Source organism: Larimichthys crocea, chromosome VI, assembly GCF_000972845.2.
Source record: "Larimichthys crocea isolate SSNF chromosome VI, L_crocea_2.0, whole genome shotgun sequence".
Lineage (NCBI taxonomy): Eukaryota > Metazoa > Chordata > Actinopteri > Sciaenidae > Larimichthys > Larimichthys crocea.
The window spans coordinates 26624022-26641784 of NC_040016.1; positions in this window are offsets into that span (position 1 = coordinate 26624022).

The window sequence follows — 17763 nt, forward strand, 5'->3', positions numbered from 1 at the left end:
GATACTGACGGGAGCAACAGAAGAACATTGTATAAAGACTGAGAAAGCGTCAGCTGATCAGCTCCCAAATGTAACTTAAAGTTCACATGAAACAGGAAGTAGAGTTCTGTACGCGCTCATTTCCTGTAAAAACTGTCAGATAAGGAGCGACTTATACTGATCAGTGTTTACAGTAGCCAATAGCAAGTGTGCCCTACACCCTGACTGCTCAGTACTGCAGCTAGTGCTGCGAGCTATTGTCAGTGTCTACCCTCCACGAAACAACCTCTGAACCAGCAGTGCCCAGTCTAACAGTGAACACGGCGACAGAACCTCTGAACCGGCAGTGTCCAGTCTAACAGTACACTTCACTACTGATCAATGTTTCTATCATAAAGTCTGTGAATCGGTACTGTGACGTTATTCCCTGTTGCTGTGCTCCAGCCCGGTCCGGTTGAGTTCTGGTAGAGTCTGGGAGGTTTAGCTGGTATTTAACTTGTGTCAGTTGATTGGACGATGGAGGCTTTGGCAGGTGAGGGGGAACTCAGATCCTGTAAAGCTGGAAGATGTTTTTACGTTAAAATTAAATTCTGTGTAGAACTAGAAAGTAGCATTCAGAGACCAAGTACCTGAGCTGATGTACTGAGTTACACTCCACCACAGATCATATTTACGCTGAACTGTTTTAGTCCTTGTTTTTGATTCTGCCTCCTTGTTCTCGTTCCCTCTCGAACGCCTCCTTCCTTATTGTTTGCAGGAATGCAGCACGTCAGATCAGGTTTCTATAACGTGACGGATGAAAAGAGGGAGAGGGATACAGTTACGAGAGAGAGCAACAAAGAGAAACAGACGGAGAGAAGAAGAAGAAAGAGATTCTGAGTGACAGACGTGAGACAGGAAGGTTGTGAATGTTTGACTTTTAAACCTCGCAGTGAGACACGAGGTTTGTGTTGATGCCTGACAAAATACCTGACGTGCTTTTGTTCTTTTAATTAGCGCGATGTTTTGACATGTGGTTGAGGTTGTTAGAGGAAGCATGTCGCCAAAACGTCGACCGCTTTAATCCCACAAGTGTCTCTGAGTGATGTTTTCTCAGAGGTGGTGGAAGTCACTTTGTCCACAGGGGGCGCCAGAATCAACTGAACGCAAAGCTGCTTTAAGTAAAAGTATCAACCACAGACTGTCTAAAACCTGGACGTAGTCTCTGAGACGTCCCCACAGACTGTCTAAAACCTGGACGTAGTCTCTGAGACGTCCCCGCAGACTGTCTAAAACCTGGACGTAGTCTCCGTGACGTCCCCACAGACTGTCTAAAACCTGGACGTAGTCTGTGTGACGTCCCCGCAGACTGTCTAAAACCTGGACGTAGTCCCTATGGTGAACGTCCCCCGCAGACTGTCTAAAAACCTGGACGTAGTCTCTGTGACGTCCCCAGCAACTGTCTAAAACCTGGACGTGGTCTCCGTGACGTCCCCGCAGACTGTCTAAAACCTGGACGTAGGCTCCCGGACGTCCCCGCAGACTGTCTAAAACCTGAGTAGTATCTGTGACGTACCCACAGACTGTCTAAAACCTGGACGTAGTCTCTGTGACGTCCCGCAGACTGTCTAAAACCTGGACGTAGTCTCTGGACAATGTCCCCGCAGACGTCTAAAACCTAGACGTAGTCTCCAGTACACCCCCATGGCTTTATGCTGTGTGAAGCTCCGTCCAAAGACGTCAAAGAGTGGAGTTTGGGTGACTAGGCTGAATGAAGCCTGGTTAGCTGCAGCTGATGGTGTCAACGGCTCATCCACATTTCAATCCATCCGTAGTTTGTTGAGGCATTTCAGAAATAAAAGCGTTTTTTCTGTGAGGTTTCAGGAGGCGGCGCTCTTTTTCATGTGTTCAGCTGTCCAGCACTGTCACTGAGGTGGATTAAATGACTTTAATTATTCACAGTTAAAGACTGCATGTGAAATGTATCTTCGTCTCCTCTTCTCTCCTGTGTGCTGCTGCTTGTTTCTGGGAGGCGGGCCCCCACCCTGGTGCGACCCCTCTCATTCAACCTCTGACCTTGTGACCGCCGGTTCAAAGCCCTCTCAGGGTGGTGGTTTAGGGGTTGACGGGGGTCACGGTGATTTGGATGCGCCAGCTCTAAATGCTTCCACATGCTTCCGCTCGCACGTCCGTGAGTTTGAATGTGTGAGAACCAGAATCTGTGGGAAACCAGGCGCCCCAGACTGAATCCTCCCAGGACAAGTTTCATGTTTTATAATGATGCTGAGATAATAAACCAGTAACTACCAGATATAAACGAAAATATCACACCTGCGGAAGGTAAATGACAGAATAACAGACCTGAGCTAACATGAGCTAACAGCAGCTAACAGACTGAGCTAACATGAGCTAACAGCAGCTAACAGACTGAGCTAACATGAGCTAACAGCAGCTAACAGACTGAGCTAACAGCAGCTAACAGACTGAGCTAACATGAGCTAACAGCAGCTACAGCTGTCAGCAGTTTACTTCACTGTCCATCATAAACTCTGTAAATCACAGAGAGTTGAGGCGGAGCAGCCGGAGGACATCAGAGGGAAAACCAGAAAACATTTCCTCCATAAAATATGATCCAGTTTCACCAGAATCAGTGAAATAGTTGCTGCTGTGTGACTTAGTGCCGTAAAGCGTTACGTACTTCTCCCGACCCGGAGCCCAAAGTTACATAGAGTGAGAACAGACGTACGAATGACAGAGACACCGTTCACCTGATCACAGGTCATGATGTTCGTTTATTAAAGGAAAGTGGCACAAATAAAGAACAAGCAGCTTCCAACTAGTTAAGAGAGCGGAGCTACTGTAACGTTAAAAAGACATTTTCAACACACACACACACACACACACACACACACACACACACACACATTCAGGCAGCTATACTATCACACATGTTCACACATATACACAATGAGAGGGAGGGAGTGAAAGAAAGCGAATCATATTACTTTGACTCCATACATAAAGTATGCTGACTTTACCTCTTGATGTCTCCCCTGAGGGTGGGACTCCTGCCTTCAGTCGGCTTAGCGTTCATCCCACCCTCCCTAACATGAAGCCGGGGGGCAGGCTGCTGGATTTACTGTACCTTCAAACACACATGGAGCTGATTTAGCCTGACCCATACAGAAAACCCCCCAAAAGTCTAATTCCTCTTCCACACCCTGTCAAACACATTTCAAAATCTCTCCTCTGCAGGAGGTTTTGGTGTCGAGTCACATTTATTTATAGAAATCAACAGACTGAAATGGGAACTAATAAAAACCCCAAGAAGTCCAAAACAAAGAAAAGCTAAATAACATGTGTTCATGAGTTCACTGAATGTGTGTATGTCTGTTAAAGTGCAAAACTTTCAGATCCTGCGTGTGACGATCAGAATTTCAAATCCTCACTCAAAGCCGAGACCAGAATCAGAGTAGGGCAGTTATCAAATCAAATCAGATCAGATTTTATTTGTACAGCCCAAAATCACAAAGTCCATTTTCCTCTGAGGCTTTATAATCTGTACGGGGAGTGACACCCTCTGTCCTTAGACCTTAGGAAAAACTTGCCCACAAAAAAAAAATAAGTTTAGTTAGTGACATGCATTAATGAGACATGAATGTTTACAGATGGAGAGAGAGAGAGAGAGAGTTTTCAGTAAAGGGAGATGTGACGACATCTTCAACCAATACCATGACTGACTAGGCATAACCCAGAAAGAGACAGTTATAGTGTTTACATGGAAATGGTGGAGTAATATTTTTAGTGATGACCACGTGTGATGTCAGGCTTAAACCAAACCTCACGGAGACTACGTCCAGGTTGTAGACGGTCTGCGGGGACGTCACGGAGACTACGTCCAGGTTTTAGACGGTCTGCGGGGACGTCACGGAGACTACGTCCAGGTTTTAGACGGTCCGCGGGGACGTCACGGAGACTACGTCCAGGTTTAAGACGGTCCGCGGGGATGTCACGGAGACTACGTCCAGGTTTTAGACGGTCCGCGGGGACGTCACGGAGACTACGTCCAAGTTTTAGACGGTCCGCGGGGACGTCACGGAGACTACTTCCAGGTTTTAGACGGTCTGCGGGGACGTCACAGAGACTACGTCTAGGTTTTAGACGGTCCGCGGGGACGTCACGGAGACTACGTCCAAGTTTTAGATGGTCCGCGGGGACGTCACGGAGACTACTTCCAGGTTTTAGATGGTCTGCGGGGACGCCACGGAGACTACGTCTAGGTTTAAGACGGTCCGCGGGGACGTCACGGAGACTACGTCCAGGTTTTAGACGGTCCGCGGGGACGTCACGAAGACTACGTCCAGGTTTTAGACGGTCCGCGGGACGCCATGGAGGCTACGTCCAGGTTTTAGACGGTCTACGGGGACGCCACGGAGACTACATCCAGGTTTTAGACGGTCTGCGGGGACGTCACGGAGGCTACGTACAGGTTTTACACGGTCTGCGGGGACGTCACGGAGACTACGTACAGGTTTTAGACGGTCTGCGGGGCGTCACAGAGACTACGTCCAGGTTTTAGACGGTCTGCGGGGACGTCACGGAGACTACGTCCAGGTTTTAGACGGTCTGCGTGGACGCCACGGAGACTACGTCCAGGTTTTAGACGGTCTGCGTGGACGTCACGGAGACTACGTCCAGGTTTAAGACGGTCCGCGGGACGTCACGGAGACTACGTCCAGGTTTTAGACGGTCAGCGGGGACGTCACAGAGACTACGTCCAGGTTTTAGACGGTCTGCGGGGACGTCACGGAGACTACGTCCAGGTTGTAGACGGTCGCGCGGGACGTCACGGATGACCTTACGTCCAGTTTTAGACATTGGCCGGGGACGTCACAGGAGACTACGTCAGGTTTTAGACAGTCCCGCGGGGACGTCACGGAGACTACGGTCCAGTTTTAGAAACGTCGCGGGGAACGTCACGGAGACTACGTCCAAGTTTAGACGTCGGGGGACGTCAACGGAGACTACGTCCAGGGTTTTAGACGGTCGCGGGGACGTCACGGAGATACGTCCAGGTTTTTAGACGGTCGCGGGGACGTCACGAGACTACGTCCAGTTTAGACGGTCGGCGGGGACTCACCGGAGACTACTTCCAGGTTTTAGACGGTCTGCGGGACGCACGGAGACATACGTCCAGGTTTAAGACGGTCCGCGGGGACGTCACGGAGACTACGTCCAGGTTTTAGACGTCGCGGGGACGTCACGGAGACACGTCCAGGTTTTAGACAGTCTGCGGGGGCCACGGAGACGACTAGTCCAGTTTAGACGGTCGTGCGGGAACGTCCGGAGGACTACGTCCAGGTTTTAAACGGTCTGCGGGGGCGCACGGAGACTACGTCCAGGTTTAGAAGCGGTCCGCGGGGAGTCACGAGACTACGTCCAGTTTTTAGACGAGTCCGGGGACGTCACAGAGACGACTCCAGGTTTAGATGGTCCGGGACGTCCAGGAGGATACGTCCGTTTTAGAGTCGCGGGGACGTCACGGAGACTACGCCGGTTTAGATGGTCTGCGGGACGTCACAGAGACTACGTCCAGGTTTTTAGACGTGCGGGACGTCACGGAGATACGTAGGTTTTAGACGGTCTGCGGGGACGTCACGGACTACGTCCAGGTTTAGACGGTCTGGGGACGTCAACGAGACTACGTCCAGGTTAGACGTCTGCGGGGACGTCACGGAGAACTACGTAAGGTTTAGACGGGCTGCGGGGACGTCAGGAGACTAACGTCCAGGTTTTAGACGGTCTGCGGGGACGTCACGGAGACTACGTCCAGTTTTAGACGTCTGCGGGGACGTCACGGAGACACTCCAGGTTTAGAGGGCTGCGGGGAGTCACGGAGACTACGTCCAGGTTTTAAAGTCTGCGGGACGTCACGAGACACGTCCAGGTTTTAGACAGTCTGCGGGGACGTCCAGAGACTACGTCCAGGTTTTAGACAGTCTGCGGGACGTCCGAGGAGCTACGTCCAGGTTTTAGAACGTCTGGCGGGACGTCCAGGAGCTACGTCCAGGTTTTAGAGTCTGCGGGGACGTCACGGAGACTACGTCCAGTTTTTAGACGGTCTGCGGGGACGTCCAGGAGACACGTCCAGTTTTAGACAGGTCTGCGGGGATCACGGAGACACGTCCAGGTTTAAGACGGTCGCGGGGACGTCACGGAGACTACGTCCAGGTTTAAACGTCTGCGGGGACGTCACGGAGACTACGTCCAGGTTTTAGAACGTCCGGGGACGTCACGGAGCTACGTCCAGGTTTTAAGGAGGAGACGGTCCTTAGAACTGGGGACCACAGAGACTACGTCAGGTTTTAGAACGTCGCGGGGAGTCCGTCACGAGAGACAACGTCCAGGTTTAATAGACGGTCGCGGGACGTCGGAGAACTACGTCCAGGTTTTAGACGTCCGGGGACGTCACGGAGCACGTCCAGTTTTAGAACGTCTGCGGGGACGTCACGGAGACTACGTCCAGGTTTTAGACGGTCTGCGGGGACGTCACGAGACTACGTCCAGGTTTGTAGAGTCTGCGGGGAGCACGGAGACTACGTCCAGGTTTTAGAGTCTGCGGGGCGTCCGAGATACGTCCAGGTTTTAGACAGGTCCTGCGGGACGTCAACGAGACTACGTCCAGTTTTAGAGTCTGCGGGGACGTCACGGAGACTACGTCCAGGTTTAAGACAGTCTGCGGGGACGTCACGGAGACTACGTCCAGGTTTAGACAGTACTGCGGGGCGTCACGGAGACTACGTCCAGGTTTAAGACGTCTGCGGGGACGTCACGGAGACTACGTCCAGGTTTTAGACGTGCGGGGAGTCACGGAGACTACGTCCAGGTTTTAGACAGTCTGCGGGAACGTCACGGAGACTACGTCCAGGTTTTAGAAGTCTGCGGGGACGTCACGACAGGAAGAAGTTTCATTAGATTTGTGTCAGATGATGATTATTGTTTTTGAAGATTTTAGGTCTTTATAGTATTTCTTTATTAGTCTTTATAGATCAGGCGAATTGGTGTTTATTCATCTCATTTTTTATCGTTACCGTGATAAACACCCGGGGGGGGGTGGAAGTTATGGGATAGTTTAATCATTTTATTTGTGTTTTGAGCCCACCGCTGTCTGATTCTCCACATTTTCATGTTTGTGTGTTCAGTGGGTGTGGTCAGAGCGGCCTCCTCCCACCCTGGAGGCAGGAGGGAAAGGAAAATGTGAAGCGGCAGACGCTGCAGACGGCCTTCAAGAAGCTGAGGGTCGAGCTGAGAGGTAAACCAACGATTCTTTCCAAGTCAGTTATTAACTCATCCAGTCGTCACTGGGCCGGCACCTGATTATATCTCAAACACGGTATACCATTTTAAATAACTAGTGTCAGTCACGCTCCATCGCTCCAGGACTGACGAACAGGTTTAATGAAGGACACTTTAACCCCTTCTTCAGTTCCGATGTTTCTCGTCTCATATCTGCAGGAACGCCGCGCGGACTCACTCGTTGTTTCTTGTGTCGTTCCCACTGATCCAAACATTTCTTCTTCATACTTCTAAAACTTTTTTAAAAAAAGGAGCTCCCACTGTCGCTTCCACAAAGACAACACCGTGGATACACTGCCTCTGGTGTGTTGGAACACAATGTAAAGGTTTTCTCTTCTTGCAGTTTACGGAGCCGTGAGTCGTGAGTGTTTCCGCGGCGTTGGCGCCAGATACCATCGCGGCTCTTTGTCCGACACCAGCGGAGCGAAGCCAAACTCGGTGCCCGCAGGACACTTGCACGGGTATGTTCAACTGGTCCTTGCTCCGTTCACGCTCTGCTCTCAGTTCTTCTGTTTCCTGTTTCATTTTTCCATCCTTATCTCTCCTTACGTTGATCTTAGCTGTATGAGGAACACATCTAGAGGAGCGTCCAGAACCCACGGGCCGCCGGTCCAAGTCACCATTCCTCCACCCTCCAAAGTTCACCTACTGCAAGCACCTCCGCTGCCTCTGCACTGTCCACCTCTGTGGTGCCTTGCAGCAGCAGCGCCTTGGCCGGGCCGGAGCCCTCGGACGCCTCGTCCTGCAGTCGATGGAAAGAACGGCTGCTTCTGTAGCTCTCCCGGCCCAGAAGAGCTCTCTCTTCAGCCACTCCTGCCACATCTCTCCGCTGGTTTTTGGATTCGCGCTGGGTCTGAGACGCACCTCGGAGCTGTGGTTTCCTCCCATTGCAGATCCCCAGTGTTATACTACTGTCGTGCCATCCGCGGGCCTGACGGAGAAGCTTCCAGAGATGCTCAGTCGAGTGACGAGATGAGCTGCCCGGAGAAGAAAAGTGCCTGTGCCGGAGCAGAGTCTGGAGCGGGGGGAGCGCCTCTCGGGATATCCGGGACCCGCGGAGGAAGCAGCTGCTGACTTCCGGAGCTTTATCAGAGCTCCACAGCAGCGGCTCGGCAGAAGGCCCCGAATCCCTGCTCCTGCCGCCTGGGAAGAGCTCCGACTCCCAGGAAAGAAGCGGCCAGGCTGCTGCGTCTGCGTGCCATGCCAGGTCCAGTCATCAGGGCTGGGCCGTCGTGAGGTGTACTCCTTCACGGGGCTCCGCACCGTTCATCCTCGGAGGCGAGAGGAGGCTGCCGCGCCAACGCTGGACCGCCCCAGAACTCTCGGCGCCCAACACTAAAACGCCGCCACAGCTTCGTCACCTTCTCGTTGTCGTCGGGTTCCCCTCGCTCGTGCTCGGAGCAATGCCCTGGGCCTCCGTGGACGGACATCACGGGATTTAGAGACCTTTCTGGCTACATGGAGTATTATCTCTACATCCCCAAGAAGATGTCGCACATGGCCGGATGATGTCCACTTAAAATGGAAATATATCGTGGAGGAGATCTTAAGAAAAGGCCTCCCGATGGACGATGGAATGTCGTCAGTAGTGGTTTTAGAAGAAATCAGGCATGGTGAAAGTGTAGAAAAATCTACAAACGTTAACTGATTTTTAACCAGGGGGATGCTGAAATGTTTCCGTCTGTCTGAGCCTCCCTGTGTTTCACTAGAACTGACAGAACGCGATCCACCACCGACCTTTTCTCATTAGTTTTGACTTCCTCCGCCTCCTTTTTGTTTGTTGCTACGTTTAACTTTAATTTCCAGTTCCGATGGATGCCAAAGTCTTGCAGGGTTGCCGGAGGAGGAGAAGATGTTGTGGAACTTGTGAGCAAGTTTTTTTTGTGGTGTTCGTGCCTTGAACGTCACGTGTCTGATTTCATTTCACTCAATAAAGAAGCCAAACTGTGTTTGTGGGACCGTTTGTCGTCGTCTCTTAAGTTTCAACATAACAACGACAAACAGAATCAAACGTCCACGAAGCTCGGAGCTTTTTATTGTATCCACCTGATCTTCCTCACATGAAACGTATCCTTGGTTATTTTAAAGTATGTAGGACGTAATATTTTGAAAAATCGTGTTCAACAAAAAAACGCTTGTAACATAATTGTGATACGTGTTATTTTCATAGACTCTATTGTGAAAATCTTGGATCTAATTAGGATCAGTGAGCTGCTAAATTTCTTCCTGTGCCTTGCTGAAAAGTTGCCGAAGTTGTCGGACTCATAGTTTTTTGATCCGACAGTAATGTAATCAGAACAACTACTCGAGTACAGCTGAACATAGTTACACAGTGTGTTTTCTCTGAACCGTTCAAATGTACTTTAGTACCTTTTCTGTGGTCTGAGCTTTCTGAGGAACCGTTTGAGACGTTCATCAGCGCCGGTTCATTCCAAAAGACGTAACCCGGGCCACATCAAAGATCTTTTGCTTCAGCAGCAAACATGGAAATCTCCTTTATTCTTGTTTCTCTGTCGCACTCCAACGACACGATGAAGGTTCGACCACAAAGGTTGTGTTGGGTTTTCTCTAGCAACTTCAGAGTCACAGTTTCATTTTCAACGTTTCCGCCTGCTAATCTTTGATCATGTAACATTTCAATAAATCTTTGAATTTACTCCACCCATTTATTTGATATCTGATAGCTTACAGATTTAAGCTGATTTTATTTATTTCTTGATTAAAGAAATTATTTTAATATATATATTAAATATAAATAAATAATTTATTTATATTTAATATATATATATTATATATATTACATATAAATCAATAAATATTCTATTTTATATTTAAATATAAATAAATAATCTTTATTTAAATATAAATAAATATTATTTATATTTACAATAAATAAAATATATATATATATATATATATTACACCAAAAAATACTAAGAAATATAACCTTCTATAACCCACACAACTACATGATGAGGTTTATCTGTAAAGTCCAATCCATGACTGTTTCCACAAGTGCCCTGCACAAGATAAACACACCAATAATAAACATAGAAAGATTAAAAAAACAATTCAAATAAATCACGTCACTTACAGAGTTCCACTTTGAGCAGATAATATATATCATAATATATAACCCAATTAATATACTTAGAATAGACTAGAACTTCCTCCACTGTAGTATGGAGGAGTCTCAATGACAAAAGTCACATTTTAATACATTAAATTTTAGATTGTAAAGTTCAGTTTGTGGCGTTCTGCTCTGTCGTTTAGGACCAAAGTCGAGGTCAGCCACCAGGATGGCAAGCACCTCCTTTGTTTCAGCGTGCAGTGTTGCTCTGTGACTGCCCGCGTTTGAAGTGATTATGTTTGGGTGGTCTCGTTTCCTTCGTGCCCAGATATTTAAAACCAACAAAAACACACTCAGCAGCCATAAGAGCACAGAGTTCTGCAGCTGCTCTCACTCTCACCATGTTTTGGTTATGTGATTTCTCTTATCCTTCACGTTTATTGTCACTTCGTTTATTAACCGAACCGGATTCAGGCCTCCTCCGAGTGTTTCAGATGTTCAGTGAGTTATTCGGACCACAGTGTGGAAATAATTCACCCTCAGTACAAACCTGTTTTTGTACCAGGCTGTCAACATTTTTTCTGCTGGTGGCTGTGGTGGATGAGGACGCTGGTTATGGAAACAAAAACTGCCACTAGTTACTGTAACAATCGGTTTTTTCAACTCAAGTCTGATCCAACAGTAACGGAGGCTTCCTATATCTAATGGCACATCCCAGATTCACTTCATGAAGCAGATTTCCAACAGAAACTGAGATAAATAAGTGCTGGTGGTCTTGTGCTGTAACGTTACAGCCGCTCTGGCTTTGGCTCATAACTCAAACTGCGGTCTGTTTCTGATCAACAAAACCACAGGCTGAAAACTCCAGAGTGAAACTTAATCACCACAACGTGTTTCAAATATGACAGAATCACGAGCTGTGCGTTTAGTGTCGTCCTCGTGAGAAACTCCAGTGTTTCATGAAGTGACTTTACTCAACGTTTGCCTGATTAGAAAAGGGATCGATGCCCCCGGAGAGACCTTCCAAAGTGTCGGGCACAGTTTATCTTGCTCTGTTCACCCCTCCAACCACCCACTAAACTCAGTCCCACCATTTACTCTTGTCCGGGGCTTCTTGTCGCTCACTCTCTCCTTTTCTCTTCTTTAGCTTCCTCCGTCAGCGTCCCTCTTCACCTCTGCTCTCTGCCCTCATGCCATAAGGCTGCGAGCCTGTTACCTCCTCTTCTTCTTCCTGGTAGTCAAACGTCTGTGGTACAAACACTAACATCTCCGGTGCCTTCTGAGTAACTGAGTAACATCAGAACCAACTGAGCCTAAATGAGCATAACGCAGCTAACAGACTGAGCTAAAACATGAGCTAACCGACTGAGCTAACCTGAGCTAACAGCAGCTACAGGACGACGCTAAATGAGCTACAGACCTGACGCTAACATGAGCTAACAGGGACTAGCTCGCGGACTGAGCTAACAGCAGCTAACAGACTGAGCTAAATGAGCTTAACAGCAGCTAACAGACTGAGCTAACATTGAGCTAAAGCAGCTAACCCGACTGAGCTAACATGAGCTAACATCAGCTTCACAGGACTGCGCTAAATGAGGCTAAACAGCAGTAAAGATGAGCTAACAGCAGCCTAAACAGACTGAGCTAACAGGACTGAGCTAACATGAGCTTAACAGCAGCTTACAGCTGTCAGCAGTTTCCTTCACTGTTTCCATCCTAAACTCTGTTTAAATCACAGAGAGGTTGACAGCGAAGTAGAGATAGTAGAAGAAGTGACGGAAAAAATCAACGTTTGCCCGTAAGGAGTGCTGGACAGTCATCGTCATTCGACCATTTACAAATCATCCACACTAAAATAATGGCAAGCCAATGTAGGAAAACTACAAAAAAAAAACAAAAAGTCAGAGTCAAATCAACCATGAGGAAAACAGTTTTACGCTGCACCGCTTGTTACTTCAAGTATTACACTTTTATGATTCAGCAGAGAAATCCTTCAGGTGATTTTGGCCTTCGGTCGTTTCAGGTATCGATGCGTCATGGCGCCGCTCTGTGAGGATGGACATGTACGCCGCGTTGAGCTGAAGCTGAGCATGTTAACATGCTGACGTTTACATTGCTGCGTTACAGCTGCGGCTGCTTTGATCTCCTTAGCAGCTATTGCATCCTACCAAATGTCATGACTTCTGAGAGGATCTCCAGTACACAATGTAAAGTCGGGGATGAGTCTTCTTTGCCAGACGGTTTGAAGTTACTTGAGTACAGTTAGCTCCTCAGGACAGACTGTGGGACCGAGAGCTCCCCCCTGGAGATGAAGTTCATTTGCGGTTTGAGTCGGAACACTCCTCTTTCGGGAACGAAGGATCATGGACCAGGAAGCTGCTGTGGTTGCGGCTGGTGGGACCACATTTAACGATGACACAAACAATGACTCCCAGACACCCACAGTCCACAAACAACAACCACAGAGACGCGGAAGAAGCAGCCCTACAGCTACACTGTTCACATTACATCTCATCCTATCAGAGGATGATCAGAAGGCGGAGAACTATTTTGGCTGTTCGTTTAGTAACAACAGTTTTTATCATCTGAGCAACGTCACGACACAACACAGACCCGTTTGTCAGGTGTTATATAACTCTTACTTTTATTTTTATATTTTATAGTTATGTCTTTGTTTTTTTAATTTTATTTTATTTTGTTGTCTATCCACTGTGTATTGTGAAGTGCATTTCCTCAGTGTGGGTTTTCCTATCAGGTTGTATTGACTATTATCGTGTCGTTCTTATTGGTATTAGGACAACGTTAAATTATTAAGGGTTGCGTTTGACACTCCCACAACAAAGTAGGGAAATTATATTTCAAAAACTAGAAGTTGAATTTTGTTTTGTTTTAACTTCACACAGCAACGTTTGAGTTTGATAGGACGGAAGGAAGTCCGTGATAGACAGGAAGTCTTGAACGGCGCGATTTGCTCATGTCATTAAAATGATTAGCGAGGGATAGTTGGGTATCGTCTGCCTAACCGCGACCACGGACGTGTTTAAATTGCCTTTAATTAAGGAGCCACTGGTTTACAGTGGACAAAAGAATAGGACTGAGCGTTGAAAACCCTGTTGCACCCCACATCTCACACGTCCGGTTAATTTCATCAAGCTCCAGATCAAAGGAAGATTAAGATTTCAGTCAGGTGTTTTCCTGTCACTGCAGACACGAGGCGGGGATGGAAGGAAACACCCAATGTGAATTCAGGATAAACCTGATATCTCTCGCTGCAGCCGATTTCCGCTGTCCAAGCTGCGTTTGAAGGACGAACACGAGTTTGATGAGGGGAAATTCACATCAAACCCACCGCCCTGCTTACTCTGTAACTCAGACCTCTGCTGCGAAAGCCACGCCTTTGTTAGTCAGAAGCTGGAACCTCGAGCAAACCCGATGTGTCTCTGGAAAAACATTTCCTGCCCTGCAGCTCGTTCATCCGAACGCGACAGCGCTCATCATCACGGCTGGTTTTAACCTCTGATCCACAGAACTTTGGCATTTCATCCGATATTAATAAGTGTGTTTGGATCTCAAATGCAAAATTCATTACGAGGCTGCCAACAACAAGCTGCAGCAGTTAAAGGAAGCATGCCGTTTATTTTAATTCTTGCATACTGATTGCTTGCAACTGGCACACATGACTACTGTAGTATATTATCCGGATGACCGTCGACCGGGGTTCCCACACCCGCGGACCGTGGTCCGGATCCGGACCCGTCTCGCCTATCATCGGACCGAGATTATTAATGTAGAATTTTTTTTTTTTTTGACAGGCGGTCTATTCATTGCCGTAACCTATCCAAGCACTGCACTGTGAAAGATTGGAAGGTACCAACCAATCGTTGTTGAGAGTCATACTACCCATGTTATTTATCAAGCCAATGAAATCGCCGCCCCCGAATTCAGCGCGTGTTGCTACGAGTGAGTCTCTGTCCGAGCACAGTCACAGCCCCCCCCCCCCCCCCCCCCCCCCCCCCCCCCCCCCCCCCCGCCATGTTCCTGGCGCGATGGACTTGTCAGAAAAAAATTTGGCCCGGCGTCCAAAACCTTCGTTGCCGACCCTACCGCAGACTGTATTAAAACTGGACACCAAAGGCACACTTATCACCCGACTCTGCTGTCTTTCAGCTCATGTTTTGGTTCCCCGTCCAAGGCTTGCTCAGTTGCAGTTACATTGGCACTGCCCAGCTCCGGTTCTGGCACGACACCCCGGCTCTTCTGGTGGTCCAGAATGTCTGTGGTACAAAACACGAAACACCCCCCCGGTGCTCTGAGCTCACAGTCATTGTCAACACGATTAACTTGTTAGTTTATGAGTTTTAAGTATTGGAAAGTATCTACGTATCAAACTCTTGACTGCGTCCTGACGATGTTTAGGTTGGATCGGCGGTTTGCTTTCCGAAATGTTTTCTTGGTGTCGACACAGAAGAGGAAATGACGGTCATTATGCCGACGTAGTAATATCTGCAGGGTACCTTGTGAAGCTCTGCGTATATAGTCAAGTTTATCATACACAGTCGACAAAAAACAAAAAAAAACGTGATATTTGTGCCTTTGATGTGGTTGTCAGAGGTTATTTCTGCCTGCGGAATGAGAGAGATTTCAAACAGATGAAGAGGAGGGAGAGGCTGTCGACCTGTTTCACTTCATGCAAAACACAGAATAGACTTGATTTGTAGCTACCCAAACTCGTCCGCCGTCCACACTTTCCTTCACCATATGTGAGCTCTTCAGGTCACGTCAGGACTGGATGCTCAACCTGAAACTATTTGTCACCACAGAAAACACACACAAAGCTTTCAAGCTTTATTCTTGACAGAGAGGACAGAACAGACAGACAGACAGACCCGACAGGACCAGACAGAACCGACCGGGCTGACATACAGCAAAAGGGGCCGCAGGTTCGGATTCGACACCCTGGCCGGCTGCCTCTACCAACTGAAATAATCGACGCTCCCGCAGAAACCACTTACAAAACATGTGCAACACAGCGGCACACGCTACCAAGTATCCCGTGTACCAGGGGCCTCATCGACATGTTGAAGATAAGGTGTATGAAGGTGCTCTGAATGTGCAGTACCAGCAGGGGGCGCTACTGACGGGGAGCAACAGGAAGAACATTGTATTTAAAGACTGAGGAAAAGCGTCAGCTGATCAGCTCCCACATGTAACTTAAAGTTCACATGAAACAGGAAAGTAGAGTTCTGTACGCGCCTCATTCCTGTAAAAACTGTCAGATAAGGAGCGGACTTCTACTGCTCAGTGTTTACCGTAGCCCATCGCAAGTGTGCCCTTACACCCTGACTGCTCAGTCCTGCAGTAGTGCTGCGAGTATTGCAGTGTCTACCCTCCACGAAACAACCTCTGACCAGCAGTGCCCAGTCTACCAGTGCACACGCGCAGAACCCTGAACCGGCAGTGTCCAGTCTAACAGTGAACACAGCGACAGAACCTCTGAACCGGCAGGTCCAGTCTAAACCGTGAACCCAGCGACCGAACCTCTGAACCGGCAGTGTCCCGTCTAACATGAAACACAGCAACAGGAACCTCTGAACCGCAGCGTCCAGTTAACAGTGAACACAGCAGCAGAACTCTGCTGACCCAGCAGTTGTCCAGTCTAACAGTGAACACAGCGACAGAAACCTCTGAACCAGCGTGTCCAGTTCTACACATTGCCCACAGCGACAAACCTCTGAACCGGGCAGTGTCCAGTCTAACAGTGAAACACAAGCAACAAGAACCTCTGAAATGGAGAGTCCAGTCTAAACAGTGACACGGCGACAGACACCTCTGAACCGGCAGTGTCCAGTCTAACAGGACCACGGCGACAGAACCTCTGAACCGGCAGTGTCCCATTCTAACAGTGAACACGGGCGACAGAACCTCTGAAACCGGCAGTGTCCAGTCTAACAGTGAAAACACGGCGTCCAGAAACTCGAACCGGGCAGTGTCCAGGTCTAAAGTGAAACGGCGACAGAACTCTGAACCGGCCTTGTCCCGTCTTCTTAACAGTGAACACGGCACAGGACCTTTGCACCGGCAGCTAGTCATGGTCCAGTCTAACAGTGAACACGGGGCGACAGAACCTTTGAACCGGCAGTGTCCAGTCTAACAGTGACACGGTGACAGAAACCTCTGAACCACACAGTGTCCAGTTCTAAACAGTGAACACAGCAGCAACAGACAGAAACCTCTGGACCCAAACAGTGTCCAGTCTAACAGGAACACCGCGACAGAACCTCTGAACCAGGCAGTGTCCCACAGTCTAACAGGACACAGCGACAGAAACCTCGACCAACAGTGTCAGTCTAACAGTGAACACAGCGACAGAACCTCTGAACCGGCCGTGTCCGGTCTCACAGTTGACACGGCGACAGAACCTCTGAACCAACCCGTTGTCCAGTCTAAACTAACAGTGAACCCTGCGACAGACCTCTGAAACCGGCCGTGTCCAGTCTAACAGTGAAACACGGCGGACAGAACCTCTGAAACGGCAGTGTCCAGTCTAACAGTGAACACGCGACCAGAACCTCGAACCCGGCCGTGTCCAGTCTAACAGTAACACGCGACAGAACCTCTGAACGGCATGTGCCAGTCCTAACAGTGAACACGGCGACCAGAAACTCTGAAACCGGCAGTGTCCAAAAAGGGGTCAACAGTGAACACGGCGACCGAAACCTCTGAACCGGCAGTGTCAGTTCTAACATTACACTTCACTACTGATCAATGTTTCTATTCCTAAGTCTGTGTAATCGGTACTGTGACGTTATTCCTGTGCTGTGCTCCAGCCCGGGTTTCGGTTGAGTTCTGGTAGGTCTGGGAGGTTTTAGCTGGTATTTAACTTGTGTCAGTTGATTGGACGATGGAGGGCTTTGGCAGGTGAGGGGTAACTCAGCTCCGTAAAGCTGGGAAGATGTTTTACGGTAAACTTAAAATTCTGTGTAGATCGAAAGTAAGCATTCAGAGACCAAGTACCTGAGCTGTGATGTACTGAGTTACACTCCACCACCGGGATCAAATATTTACGCTGAACTGTTTTAGTCCTTGTTTTTGATTCTTCCTCCTTGTTCTCGTTCCCTCTCGAACGCACCTTCCTTATTGTTTCAGGAATGCAGGCACGTCCGATCAGGTTTCTTAACGTGACGATTGAAAAGGAGGGAGATGGATACAGTTTACGAGAGAGAGCAACAAAAGAAAAACCGACGGAGAGAAGAAGAGACAAGAGATTTGCGTGACCGACGTGAGGACAGGAAAGGTTTGTGTTGTGAAGTTTTGCCTTTTAAACCTCGCAGTGAGACACGAGGTTTGTGTTGATTTGCCTGACACAATACCTGACGTGC